The sequence below is a fragment of the Lathamus discolor genome, chromosome 19 (genome assembly GCF_037157495.1).
Source record: "Lathamus discolor isolate bLatDis1 chromosome 19, bLatDis1.hap1, whole genome shotgun sequence".
NCBI lineage: Eukaryota > Metazoa > Chordata > Aves > Psittaciformes > Psittacidae > Lathamus > Lathamus discolor.
The window spans coordinates 2,188,500-2,199,009 of NC_088902.1; the positions used below are offsets into that span (position 1 = coordinate 2,188,500).

The window sequence follows — 10,510 nt, forward strand, 5'->3', positions numbered from 1 at the left end:
ACCTCCCTGGCAGAGCTCCTACGGCCCCCCTGGTTCCACGGGCTCAAAGCAGGAATACACTGGGCCACATACGCAGCGCATCCCAAACCATCCCCAAGCTCGCAGCATCTCCCTCATGGGCTCCTAGCAGGGTGGTGGGGGAGCTCCAAGGAATTAACCTAGGAATGATTTGCACCCAAACACCGCGATTTATCCTGGCCACTTCAGAGGCATTCCCAGCAGCTGGAAGCTCCGTGCTGCCTTCTTTCCCCAGCACTGGAAGCGCCCGGCTACTGCAGGGAGTCGGGGCTGAGCAAACGAGTCCGCCCACAGCACAACAGGCTCTAATCTGGTCATAATAAAACCAAGATGTTCCAGGATTGCTCTATGGGGAGCGCACTTGGAGCAGCTCAGTTCTAAGCCAATGCTCAGAGAGAGCTCGTCCAGAAAGCAAAGTAAGATCGAGCAGGTCCTGATGGTGCAGGAGAGCAGAGCTGGAATCACAGCCCCTGCATGAGCAGCGATACCTGGGCGGAATGTTTAGGAATGACGGGAACGGTCCCTGCAGCACAGCCCATGATGCTGTGGCTGGAAGTGCTCACACACCGTGGTGAAACCCTGCACAAACCCTGCTAAAACACTGCCCTGGCCCCGTCCCTGCACGTTGCTGCAGGTGATGTGCTGCTGGAGGAGGGTGGCTTTGGCCAGGGCAGGTGATGGAGAACAGAGCAGGGACCGCATTTTGGGTCTGGAAGGGGGATTTTCACTGCCAGGTTGACACTGAAGTCAGCGGCCACTCCAAAACCATCACAGCTACAAGCACCCCAGCTCCAGTGGGGCTCCTATTCACCATCACCATCCTCACCCCATGCCAGCCACCCAACCCTGGGGTACCCACCACATCCCCCTGCAAGGCAGCACACGTAACCCAGCCAGACCAACAACCCGACTGGGGACTTTCAGCTCCAAACAGGGATTTGACAGGAATAGGAGACAAAGCAGCATCGCATCTTTGCAACTCTCCCTATTCCCAACCTGAATGCTGCTGTTATTCCTAATCCAGGCGATGGGAACTGCGCCTAATTAATATTGTAATAATATAAAATTCATTTAATAATTAATATTAATAATTACTCGCCTATGTTACAGATCCCCGCAGCCCAGCAGGCTGGACCAGGCCAGCCACACACACAGCGCCGGCCCACGGCTCCTCTCCTATGGGAAAGCCACAGGCTGGGAGGATGCAGCCGCCCGGGAGCCTCCTGGGAGCATCCCCATCCATTCCCATGCCTTGGGGCTGGGGCAGCCCATGGGGCAGGGAGGGTTTGGTAGAGGGCACAGGGGGGTGATGCTGAGAAGGCTGTGCCGGAGACACACATGGGGAGGGATGGGATGGCCGGACCACCCAGCGGGATGCAGGGAGCCGTCAATGGGGGGGCCGAGCCCATTGCCTCCAGTTCAAAGGCGATGCTGGGCTCCAGCACCCTCCGCCAGCCCGGCTCCAGCCGGGACCCGCAGCACCACCCAGGGACCCTCCAGCTCAGCCCCACAGAGGGGCTTTTCTTGTCCCCTGCCTTTGTTTTCTATTTAGTGCTTTTGTTCTCCCCTCTTTGGTCCTTTGTTCCAGCTTGTCCTTTGTTCCGACGCCTTTGGTTTCTCTTCCCTTTGATGCTTTGTCACTCCCTTCATCTTGGTGCTTTTCTTTGCCCGGGTTTTGAAGCTGCCGGTTGTTTTCTCTGGCCGCGCTGTGCTTGGCATTTTTATCCTTTCTCCCTCTTGGTCCACTCCTCAGGTCACACAGGCCCGGATTGTCTCCAAATCCCCATTTGTCTTGGTTTGGTGCCTGGATTTCCCTGCCTTTATGTCCTTTCTTAAGAGACTCTCAGTGATTTCTTCTTCCTCAGCGAGGGAAGTAGAAGGGGGAGGTCGGGGCTTAATTAATTAGCGAGTGTAATCTTCAGACGGGTGGCACGGCAGGATGCGCAGAGCATCATTACTGTTGTCATTAGGACGTTAAGGGTTAGCAAGGGTTTAAACAGCAGCAAATTGCAGCCAAGAGCTCCAACTTCACCAGATTGAGTCAGAAAGAGACAGAGAGAAATCCCCAACACGGGCAGAGCGTGAGCAGAGGCAGCTCCAGGCCCGAGGTCTGGGTGATGGCCACAAAGGGCTGCCCAGAGCAAGATGTGTGCTCACCTCTCATAGACCAAAGAGCATCATCCTGTGCCTAAGAGTCCATCTCGGTCTCCCCTCTGGCGGGTTAAAGCCATTCCCCTTGTCCTGCCCTTACATCCCTTGTCCAAAGCCCCTCTCCAGGTTTCCTGTAGGCACTGGAGCTGCTCTCAGGTCTCCTCTTAGGGAGCCTTCTCTTCTCCATTCTTAACCTGCTGCTCACACTCCGCGGATGCAGCCCCCCGTAAGGGTGGGTTTGGGCTGCAAACACCCACTCTGGGTCATGGGAGCTTGCTCTACCATGGCCAAACAAAGCCCAGGATCCACTTTTGGGAGCAGTGAGGCCCCCCCATCACACAGCATCCCCATGGTGCAGGGTGAGAGCAGCTGTGGCTGCACAAACAGCTGTTGAAGGGAGGAAGCAGCCAAACTTAGCAACAGGATGTACCCTCAGATAACGTGATCGATATCAGGAGATGCAGCTCTTCAAAGCCCGAGCGGAGCCCATCTGCTCACACTGGGTGTCTGGGGAGATCGGCACTGATATGGGGGTGTCTTTGGCTCCATCTTCAAGGCACCCTCGTTTCTCCTCTCCCAAGTCACTCATGGTACCTGGGTGACGTCCCCATGGTTTGGGGTATGGTGGGATGGGGAAGGAGGGATGGGTTTTCGAGTATGGGACCAGAGGGGGAAATGGCATGAGCATGGGATGAGTGCTGTGTGGGAATATCGCTCCAGATCCCAGTGCATCACAAAGCGTCTGGGTGCTGCAGATGGGGGGCTTTGATAACACCCTGCAATAACAACCTCTCATAACCACACGAGCACGACCCTGGGCTCACAACGCAGCCAGACAGGACCAGACGTTGGGATACAACTGGGAAGGCCCTGAAGAAAGGTTTTCCAGGAAGAGCTGGACACAACACGCCCCAGTGTTCCAGATGAACTCTCCATCACGGGCCGGGAAAGCCTAGCTGATAGGAGCAGCCACACACCAGCTCCCATGGCACATCCCAAGAGGCTGCTGAGGTTGCGGGATGCTTCAGAAGGCAATTGATGGGCAACCTGCCCGAGGAGGAGGCGAGCCCCCTCCTTGCTGTTCTCATCCCAGAGGGCACCGAAGAGGTTAAAAGCTTGGAACAAAAGCCGTCTGGAAAAGCCATCTTTCTGGTCTGCCCGGTTCTGAGCTCAGCAGCCGGCCAAAAGCAAAGCTTGGCGCTGGCTGTGAGTCACCCAAGGCACCACCCTGCTCACACCGGCTGCCACAGGGGCCCAGCCTGCCCCTCGCAGGAGGTGGTACCAACCCATGCTCATCCATCCGAGCACCGACGGGTCCCTGCCCAGCCACCCCTTGGCTCTGCCCCGCTCTCCCAAGGGCTGAACCTGGGTTTATTACAGAGCTGGCACCGGGAAGGCAAAAAGAAAGAGAGGGAGAGAATGACCCAAACCCCCCTCATCCCTATCTGCAGCCATGCAAGGAACATTGTTCAGCGCCGCACAAAAGCATCCCTGAAAATAGAAGCGCCAGGGCCAGGCCTGCCAGTGGCTGTGTGAGATAACGTCTACTCGCAAACACTGTGCCTTTGTGCCGCTGTCACTGTCCCCATTGTTCAGGAGCCTATTGCCTCGGGGATATTGTTCCCTTCTTTTGTCTCAGCCCGGCTCCTTTTTGTTTGACTTTACTTCCCATTTCATTCCTCTCCTTTGTGCTGGGCTTCGGGGCTTTTGTCTCTCCCTCTCCCCCTTTTCTCGCTGTGATTTGTATTTAGCAATTGTTCCCGTTGGAAGCACAATGCGCTCCGGGCGCTTTCCTCTCCTCCATTCCTTACCTATTCAGGTGGGCTGCTTTGGCCATAGGTAACTGGAGCTCCCGGCGAGGGCAGGAGGAGGCTGGTGGTGGCCTTTGGGGACACCAGGGTCCCCTGGCCCCAGTCCAGGCACTGGGATCCCCTCTTCCCTCCTGGCAAAGGAGCACTGGGAAAAGGGCACATCGGACCCCAACTCAGTGCTGACACAGCGCCAGGGAAGCAGAGGCATGGATCGGTGCAGGCCAGGCCCTGGTTAACACAACCTCGGCTCTTCCCTATCCCTGCTTTTCGGGCACCAGCGAAGGGCTGAGAGCACCCAATGGCAGCATTCTCACTGCCCAGAGCCCCCCCCAGCATCTCCCCTACGCTGCACAGTGACTGGGTGCCCTCCAGGAGGGCTGCAGACCCACAGGGATGCAAGGAACAGCTCAAGGTTATCCTTGGGGATAGGAAGATGCAGCCAGGGAACAGAGCTTGAGGAAAGCAGCCCTACAGCTGGTGCTGGGGACCCCCTCTACCCCATCTCTGCCTGCTTCCCCCCCAGCCTGGTGGGCTCCCTCTGCACCCCATCCCCTCCTGCCTCTTCCCTATGCTCCTGCGGAGCATTTGGGAGTGCCCAGCCCTTGAGGAAGAGGAGGAGGATCCACCAGGAAACCTTATGGGAATGCCGTGACGGCCGGAGCTGACAAGTGGCCATCCTGGGAGACAACAAAGCGCCGCTGTTCTCCGGGACAGAGCCCTCGTGATCCAACAGGACTTTCCCAACCCTTCTCGCTGCCGGATCAAAGCCTGCAAGAAACCTCCTCCTCCTCCTCCTCCTCTCAGGGTGGGGATGCCACGAGGAACCCCAAAGCTCAGCCTGGGATGGGGTGGGATGGGAGTGATGCAGTGGGATGAGGGTCCTTGGGGATGCTGTGAGCCCCTGGGGCTGCAGGATAGGGCTGGGGGGGGGGATGCCTGGGAATAAAAGGAGTAGACTGCGGTCCATTGTTTCATTGTTCTGGCTTCAAAGGACAATGGGGCATTGTTGTCTCTGGGGATCCCATTGTTTGCTTTCCCTGCAGATCCCAGCCCCGCAGTGGATGGAGGCTTCCCGAGGGCCAGCCCGGCGCTGTGTGTGGGACACTAAATAATGAGCTTCCATGTTTCCTGCCCCACCACCCTGCTGGGCCATGGGAGCATGCAGAGACCCCCCCCCCCCCGCGCCCCACAGAGATGGGGTGAGAGCAGGGAGGGTTTTCTCCCTGCAGCCTCCCCAGCAAGCCAGGGTGAGGGGGATAAACCCACCCTGCTTTCACGATGGGAGCTGAAGGCACATCTGCTGCCAGGATGGAGCTGCTGCTGGATGGGGCTTTGGTTGCTGTTCCCCTCTCTGGATCCATAGGAGCTGCCCCACGGCCACTTGGCACCATTCCTACGTTTTCCTTTCCTCCTCTCGCCACCCAGCATCCCCTCAGGACTGACATTCCCCAGGCACACAGGACAAGGAAAGCTCCATAGCAAAGCCCCACTTCTCCATCAGTACCAAGGAAAAGGGACTTGGTACCATTGATGGCACAGCCCTAGGGTCCTCCCTTTGCTGTTTGTGCAGCACCCCAAGCCCAGGAGCTTATTTTGCACAGCTCCTTCCTATGTAAAATCAATGTGGGTGCTATGCAAAGGCTGGGGGAGGGAGAAGGAGCCGGGAGCCATTCCCAGCCCACAGCTGAGCCCTCCGGTGCCGGAGGTGGGCTGGGAGATTGATGGAGCAGGGAAGAGATACCCTCTCCCCAGGGATGCTCTTCCAGCATGAGGCTGCTCACAGCAGCTGGGAAGGGGAGGAAGCCTCCACTGCCCCAGCCAATGCACCTCAGTGTTCCCTGGGTACCTTCCAAGGGGGAAAAGCCCATCTCAGGCTTTGGTAGCCTCAGACCAAGCTCAGCTTTGCAAGAGCAAACACCAGGCTTGGGGCTTTCAAAGAGAGAGAAGAACTGCAGCTGATAAAGGTGTAACTTCAGCCTGGGCCTGTTTGGTTGCGCTTTAACGCTGGGAATTCCCACTGCTTCTAATCAGAAGATGAGGATGGACCTTGCCTCGCAAATGCATCCAAGGTTAATTTCCAGACAAAGCACCGAGGGGTTTGTTTGGGGATCGATGGAAGCTGTTTGGGAATACGAGAAGGTGAGATAAGAGATGCTGGGTCACGGCACTGCAGCACCGCCTGCCCTGACCGGTCATGGAGCAAGGGGATGCCTCCTCCCTTGAGGAGCCTGCACCAAGGGCACCCATCCCCTGGAGACTGCACCCCCTCACTCTAGGAGCTGCTTTGGCTCCTTCTCCAGGATCCCTGGATCCCTGGGGACCCCTCGAGCCTCCAGCCCCAGCCTGGGTGCGCACGGGAAGCTCGTCCCGCTCCGGGGGCACTTTCATGCTCCTGGCAAGCGCCCTGTGCACACACACACGCAGAGGCACACGCGGACCCGGCCCCCCCTTGAACAGTGCCGTTTCCTCTCAGATAAAGCGCTCCTACCGCAGCCCCCCTTTCCCACTCCCCCCCAGACTTGCGCTTGTCTCACGCACCCCTTTCGGAGCCCACCTTGGGCTCGGATCTTATCTCACTTCCTCGATGTGAATATTGGCTCTGTTGTTGATGTACGATAAAGGGATGGGCTCCGAACCCAGCTCACAACAAAGCCCTCTCGAGAGCGGATGCTGGTACCTGCTGCACGAACCCGGCTCCACCAAAGCGCGGCTCCCGTTGGCGCTGCTCCTGTCCCCCCAACACCTGCACGGGGCAGAGGGGCCCCAAGAGCAGCCCAGGGCTGCTGGTGCTGACACAAAGCATGGCCAGGGCAAAGCTCCCCTTGATGCTGCAGCATCTTCTTGTATAAAACAGAGCCAAGCAACCCTTTAACCATCCCTCTCCTGGACCTGGCTCCCTCTTAGCTCAGTTTATGAAGCGAAAAGCAGCCTCCTAAAGAGTGTCCTCAACTCTTAACCCCCTCAACAGGGAGCAGAAGAGAAGCATCCCTAGAAAACTCAGCTTTATGGATGGACCAGATTGCTGGCAGCAGGAGCGGCAGGGAGGCAGCACGCAGCGCTGTTCCACTCAGCTGAGGGCATCACACCACGCCATCAGCCATCACCCCCCAGGGGATTATTAGATATTGCTCCTATTTCACAGACAGGAGGCTGGAGAATGGCAGATAAGGCAAAGCAGCAGCCGGGATCAGGGCTGGATGCACAGGAAAGGGCAGTCTGCTTTGGAAGCTCTGGTCCTTGCAGGAAGGCAAAGCCTTCAGACACCTATTCTAGTGAGGCAGGCACATCCTAGAACAGGACCTGAGCATCCTGGTTCTTAATACTCACATCTAGTCAAACAAGCTGTCCAAACCTGGAGCTACCTCGTGGCTGTGTCCCAGCCCATCCAGACCCCAGACCCTGCCCCACAGAGCAGAGCTGTAAGCACCAATCTCTATTTCCCACTGCAGACAGACCGGTATCATTCAGGACAAGCCCAGAAAACTGTGCTGGGTACAAAGGCATCCCAAAGACAAGTGTGGGGGAAATCAGGCTTAAACATCACAGCTGGAGGCACAGGAGGGAGGAAAACCACCAGGAACAGGGTTGTCCTTGGGGTGATGGGGTCGATGCGACACCTCGGAAATGCATGGGAAATAGGGGAAAAAAGCCCAGGTTAGGGTGAGGGACATGGAAAGAGGCAGCGAGGCCGGTCCAGCTCCACACTGAAGGCCCTGGTATGCGAGGCAGCGGCGCGGGGGGTAGGCTGAGCTGCGAGTGTGGCAGCGTCCCTGCCGAGGGCAGGCACAGCGCCCGGCGCTCCGTTTTTCCAAGCGATGTTCCAAACAATAGCAATGATGCCCCTGGTGGGTCTGAATGTGAAAAGGCCCCACGGGGGGGGGGGGGGGGGGGGGGGCTGCCATGCTGGGCACCTTGTGTGTGGGCTGCCAATGGAGACGGGACTGGGGCATTGCCACCAACAGAACCTGCTGGAGCCAGTTCGTGGCGACAGCCCCTCTGCTCCTGGCATCCCGCTGCTCCTGGTACCACCCCGCTCACAGCCAAAGCAGGGATCTGCTTTATTGCCCGTGGAAATGGTGAAAACAATCCCAAACGGCTCCATTGCCGGCATAAGAACAGGCAGGGAATAGAGGAAAGCAGCACAGTGCATCCCGGCTCCTGCCTCTGCACTCCACACGGGTTTTCTATGTTCCGATGCTGCCCTAAGGGGACAGCTTCTAAACCATTCGAGCCCTTGACCTTCCACTGTTGTCTGTTTGATGCTATTATTTTTAGGCACACAAGCCTTAAAACACACCAGCACTTCAAAGAAATTCCCTGATGAAGTGCACTAAAGCAGGAGGTGGTGAGAAGGGCTCAAGGAGGGTGGCAGGGCACGGGAAAGGTGATTTTCCCCTTGTACAGCCACACATCCCACCTTATTCCACAGACACTCACAGGTCACAGGCCTGCAAACACACTAAATGCTGATGGTAGCCCAAGCTCAGCAAGTGGCCATGGACACAAGGTGTCCGCTCCTGTTTGTGATGCTCCTGCCAGCACAGGCCATGTCCTGCATCCCTGAGCAAAGGTGCAGCGATGCCTTTGAAGAGCCAGGAAAGGCACCAACCTGCGGGCAGGCGGCTGGCTCTGGGATCTAGGTTCAAACCGAACTTCAAACACACATAAAACCATCCCATAAATCACGATATCCTACAAAAGAACCACAGAGACGCTGCTCCCCTCCAGAAAGGCAGGACCACTGCGCCTGCTCCTCAGGGGACTCTTTCACAAGCATGGAGAAGGACTGGGCTGGGCCAGGACAAGCAATTCCCAGTGCAGAAGGGAAGAACTGCAGCCTTTTTTCCCAGAACCCCACAGCCACAGGCAGGGAAAAGGCACAAACATTTACTCAAAGCATCTTCCAGGGCGGGTTAAAGGTGGGATCACCTCTAAAGGAGAAAACTCAGACACTGCAGAGCCCCAGCTGGACGTGAGCGCGCTCTCGCCTGCCCCAGCCAGCGCAATGGTCTCCAACTGGAGCACCAGCTCTGTCTTACGCACCCTGTGCCAGCGTTGGCACAGAAGCAGGTCTCAATCACTTGTTTTTAACAAAGAGAGAGCTCTGCTCCTACCAAACAGCCATTTGGGGTGCAGTGGGATGCGATCCGAGCTGGATTTGGGGAGCTGACAGATCCCCCCAAGTGCTGGCAGGGTTTGAGGAACCTTTCTCCTCCAAACCTAGAGATGCACTGGGGCACTCCTCATAATCCCACCTCAAGGCATCTTCAAAAGGAGCCTTGAGCCCACCACCCCCCCTGCACAGAGGGCAAGGACCAAGGATCATCTGCAAAAGCAACCACCAAGGCAGCAGCAAAGCCAAGCAAGGGGAGATCTCCAAGCACGGAGCCCAGCTGTAAGCACTCACTCTACCTTGCTCCTCCTCAATGCCAAAACCAGAACCTTCTACTCCTCATCCCCTTCCGCAGCAGGAAGCCCAGGAGCTCCGGGCACCCCGTCACCCATCGGAGGGCAGCCCCGCACCGCTCTGCTTCTCTTCCAGGTTGTTTGGGAGCCAGGAAAGCTGCTCGAATGCTGCGGGAACTCGGTGCTCTTGTGACACTCGGCTGGAGGGGCAGGGAGGTGGCCGAGGCCGCAGCACCCTCTTCTGTCTACCGCACTCTTCTGCAGGGAGCTTTGGAGTCTCTCTGGCACTGCACAGCTCCAAGCAGCTCCCTCCAGACGTTACCTTCCTGCTCCCCGCAGCTTGGAAACACTCAGGAAGCTGGAAGGATTCGGGGTTAAAAACAAATCAGCAAGCGTTTAGATGAGTCAGTGGTGTGGTTTTATGAGGACAGACAAGTGCTTCTTGGGAAGCCAGTTTGGAATTGTTTTTGTGGCCCGTCGCTGGGCTGGTAATGCCTGGAAGCTGTGTTCTTGGACCACAGCACTCGAGTGCCAAGAGCTCCTCAAACAATGGGGCTGTGTTTCCTCCTGGACTCTCCTGCAGGCTCTGTGCCGTTTTCATGGCTTCCTGCTGGGGAGCTTCTCCTTCTGCAACTCCCCCACGCACGTAATTACAGCCCATTTTGGTACCTTATCGTGAGATGCTTCAGGGCTGATTACCCCTGAGCTTCCTTCCTCCCATCATCAACCTCCTCCAATATAGATGTTCACTGGCGCTAATTCGATGCTATCACGGAGCAGAGGAGCTTTAGGAGGCATTACGGTGACTCCAAGTGCACAATTTGGAGCTGGCAGCAGCGCTGCTGATAAGAACCAGGTTTTGCTCCTTACATCCAGCCCTTCTCCAAGGAGCAGCCGCTCGCCAGCCACGTGTGAGGCAGAAGGAGGACGGAGCCGCGCAGGCTCTGAGCCAGTGTTATTCCAGTGGCCCTGGATTAAAAGTGGAGCCAAGTGACATGATGCAACACAGCCCATTAAACAAACTAAACATACACTGTTTGTAAAGTTACATTTGGAAAGAGAAATAATTACTTCAAAGGACAGGGCTGAGAAAGCTGGGCTGGTTCAGCTGGAGAAGGCTCCTT

The 10,510-nt window shown here is 56.9% G+C and overlaps 1 protein-coding gene across 1 annotated transcript in view; it reads right to left on the bottom strand.

The window, feature by feature from the left end:
* Nucleotides 1–9,724, bottom strand: part of SOX13 (SRY-box transcription factor 13) — a 33,651-nt gene extending 23,927 nt beyond the window's left edge. The window contains exon 1 of the mRNA XM_065698484.1: nt 9,393–9,724. The gene's annotated coding sequence lies outside the window, so the exon portion shown is untranslated. The remainder of the gene's footprint in view (nt 1–9,392) is intronic.
* Nucleotides 9,725–10,510: the final 786 nt, after the last annotated feature.